At 37.6% G+C, this 3,812-nt stretch overlaps 1 long non-coding RNA gene across 1 annotated transcript; it reads left to right on the top strand.

The window, feature by feature from the left end:
• Nucleotides 1-976: 976 nt before the first annotated feature.
• LOC106960979 (uncharacterized) lies at nt 977-1,548 on the top strand. Its single transcript, XR_001427689.1, has 2 exons — nt 977-1,128; nt 1,318-1,548. It is a non-coding gene; the product is annotated as an uncharacterized LOC106960979 (long non-coding RNA).
• Nucleotides 1,549-3,812: the final 2,264 nt, after the last annotated feature.

Here is a 3,812-nt window from a genome sequence, read left to right as displayed (position 1 = left end):
TTCTATTGCATCCTATCTCTGGAACTCCCCTCTCTCTGTGGTCAGTGGTTGGCAGTTAAACAGGGAGGTAATGAGTTTGGTTACATTACTAGAGTCACCACAGTGGGAGCTTACGCAGGTCCAGTCACACAATTTATAACTTTCCATTGTGTTTGGATGATTAAATCTCTAAGCTCTGAAAAAGAGGCGATAAAATGTTAAACTGGTTGTGCCTGTCATAAATGTGGAATGGTACATGGTCCAAATCATCTTTAATTTATTTATTTAAACTCCAAAAATGTCTTTTTATTTCCTTTCAACCTCAGTACATAGTCAGTTATTAAATGAATTGCTAATTAACCAATTATTTAAATCGGCCAAAAAGATTTCTGTTTAAAGAAACCCAGATTGCATCGGGTAATTGACTTCTAGCACTACCAGTGTTTTATGAGATCTTAGCTATTGTTTTAAGTCAAAATATTAAACAGTTTTTATATTCTGTTTGAATGTTAATGTAATTTATGTATACAGTGTTTTAGATAAATGACCACAGATATAAAATAAACCTTAACTGTTTTACCTCTCCTAATTAGATCAATATTTACCCAAATTGCATATGGTTCGCAAAAGAGTGTAAACGAACTCTGGTTTCACATCAAGGGAAACGGGAGAAGCTCTTTGTTAACTGCAGTAAGAGGTTGATTAGTAGCAAAGAAGATAGTGTTGACCCAGAGAATGTGTAATATCCACCTCTCCTCATTCTGTGTAACGTCTGCTCCTCATCCTCCTATCTACGTGGGTCTCAAACTCATGCATACATGCATGTTTTAACACATAAAAAGGTGTCCGCAGCTCTAATTAGACTGCCAGGATGAAAGAGTTTGTCCTCTTTGGGTAAAGTGATACCAATTAATGAAACTTGCATGTGACTGTCTCTGTCCACCAACCCCCCCCCAACACACACACACACACACACACCCCTATTTCCCTTCAGCCCACAGTCGCCCACTCACCCCACATGCACCTTGAGGTGACAGCCCCACTGTCACATCATGGCAGCTTGACTCTTTCTTCAGGCTCTTGGTGAAGGAACAAAAGCAGCAAATAAACAAAACATCACAGGAAGGGAAGTGGCAGCAGAAGGATGATGTGGGTGAAACATATTACATGTTCTCAGGTTTTTTTTTCTTTTATTCGAGAAGACAGTGGTTGTGATATTAAAACTTATCTCGCTGATGACACTGGATGTGGTGAAAATGAGAATTCTTTATGAAGAGTTAATCCTTGACAGCGTGTTGATTTTTTTGTCACTTTGTGTCCGTCTTTCTGTTTCTACAGATTAATACTTTTTTCTTTCCCTGTGAGAACCGCTGTCAGTCAAATGGAGTTCACTTCGTGTGCCGGCTTCTCACTTTGATTTTCACTCGACGTCCCTGCAGGTGGAAACTCCGTTTTTCATGTAAGCATGCCAACTGTCATACCTAATGACCACACAGAACAGACAAATATAATCTGAAACTGTTACTTTGTGGACATGAAAGACAAATAAAAAAGAAAACAAAACATGAAGTTGAGTTAGATAGGATTTTTTTTGTCACTCTTTATGTTTGCTGACTTTTAAACAAGCACATCGACCTCCAATCACGTAGCCCTGACAACAGAAAAACAAAGGTGAAACAAAAACCTAAGTGTGATTAATTCACCGTGGTGCACAGAGTCAAAGTCAGAGTTTCCAGGGTCACAAAGGTTTTTTCATTTCTACCTAGAACAAACACCCAGGCAGATTTTAATGACCAACTTGATCTGGAGAACGTTGAGTTTTAGTTTAAACCAAAACAAAACATTTACTCTTTCACAACAAAACATTTACTCTTTCACATTTTTGTTTTACTTATTATACCCAACATCACAAAAGAGGAAAAAAAAGTCTCTGTATTTTATAATAGAACTATCATCACTGTGTATTTAAACAAGTTATGAAAGCCCAGATTATATCAAAACCAGCCAAGTCTCTGATTGGTTAGCTTACGACAGTTAAATGCAGCCACAGGTAGGAGTGTATTTTTGGCAACACCTCAAAAAACTTCCCTATGTGACATCCTGGAAAAATCTAAAGAATCAAAATATATCAAAAAAGTGTTTGTAATTAGCAGCAGATTATCTGCGCTTTCAGATAAAAAGGAGGTGAATGCAACTCTAACAGACATTAGATAATGTTCTCAGTTCTACATTTGAGCTCCATGATTGTGTGGAAGAAAAGCACTTCAATCTGAATAACTTATTGAATTTAATTTAATGGATGCAGTTTCATCCATCTATTGTCTTCCATTATTAAGTTGAAGTGGGAACACGTCCAGCAAATACAGCCCAGTCTGGCCTTTCCAGAGGAACACTCTCCAGGTTAACTAGAGAAGAATTTTTGATAAAATTAAAGTCTTTCCTAACCAAAAACTTTTATTTTTTTATATTATACAATTGCTTTCCCTGCTCAGTATTAAACTAAGGATGTGATATTTTATAAAAAAAAAAATATATATATATATAGTTTGTTTTTTATTTTTTGTAGGAAATTGATTTATAAATGATTGCAGACCAGGCTGAACAGTGGCGCAGTTGGTAGAGCTGTTTCCCTGCCGTTCTCCTAAATGTCTCGCTGGACATAGGCACCAGCATCCCTCCCAAGCCCACTAAGGACAAGGGTGTACAGAAAATGGACGGATGATTGCAGACCCAAAACTTGAAAAGGATAATTCAACTCTACAAGTTTAATTTTAGTTGATTGAAAAACAGCCTATTTGCAGCAATAAGAACAGGATTTCTTTAAATACACTTACTTTATTTAATGAATAATATAAAAGCAGATTTGGGTGCACCGAAGTTTGCTTTTGAATAAATAACACCAGATATTTACTCACCAGATATATGTGATCTTATTTCCGAACAATTCCATTATAAGGAAATTTTAGTTGTCCATAATAACTTGCCATCTGCATCAAATGTTTGTGCAGGAGGGCAACATTTGTCATTCAGATATTGCAGGTGGGAGCTGCACAAAATCCATCGAGGGATCACAAATGGCACTTTGGACACTTTCTGATTTAGAAGAATCCCAAAATGCTCACTCCCCTTAAAGTTCTTCCAAGATGTTCTGAGTCTGCCACCTGCGTTTCCTCCCAGTGGGAGACTCAGACCACCATAGCTGACTCTTTTAGTTGCAGAATGGCAGTAGCTCTGGTACATGTTTGGCCTGGATAACACATCTCCTTATTGGAGATTGTTTATGTTTTGGAAACTCATCTTAACCAATTGTATCCTTGATCTTGTTCTTTTTATCATGTCCACTTTCTCACAAGCTGAAGTAGGGCAAAACCAGATACACCAGTAATTCCAGAGCTGTGGCTCTTTATTTTATCCACAAAGGATAAAATAACATCTGCGATGCTCCAGACAAGGTAACAGTTGGAACATCCATTTCCTTTCTGTGTAACCCTCACCCATATACTTGAACTCCACTCAAGGGAAAAGCTCACCCCTAAACCCAGTTGGAGCAGTTCATCTTTTCCCGGTTCACAAGCGTGACATCAGACGTAGTCGAGCTGAATCTCATCCAAGCCACTTCTCAATATGCTGAAAACCATTCATGTGGATGCTGGATGTGCTGGCATGCAAAGTGTTTCTTTTCAAGAACTCACGTGTGCTGTCTGCTCTTTTTTCATAATCTATTTTGGAATTCAAAAAAGTGAAGTATCATCCAGACTGTGATCTATGATGCTTCACAGGAAAGGAAACTTAGAGAAGGTCATTGAAATCAGTAATTTTATGTTATTTACCAG

Source organism: Poecilia latipinna, unplaced genomic scaffold (assembly GCF_001443285.1).
Source record: "Poecilia latipinna isolate Pla-1442-1.1 unplaced genomic scaffold, P_latipinna-1.0 Scaffold1250, whole genome shotgun sequence".
Lineage (NCBI taxonomy): Eukaryota > Metazoa > Chordata > Actinopteri > Cyprinodontiformes > Poeciliidae > Poecilia > Poecilia latipinna.
Note: the sequence above shows the minus strand (reverse complement) of the source record. Positions and strands in the feature narration are given on the sequence as shown.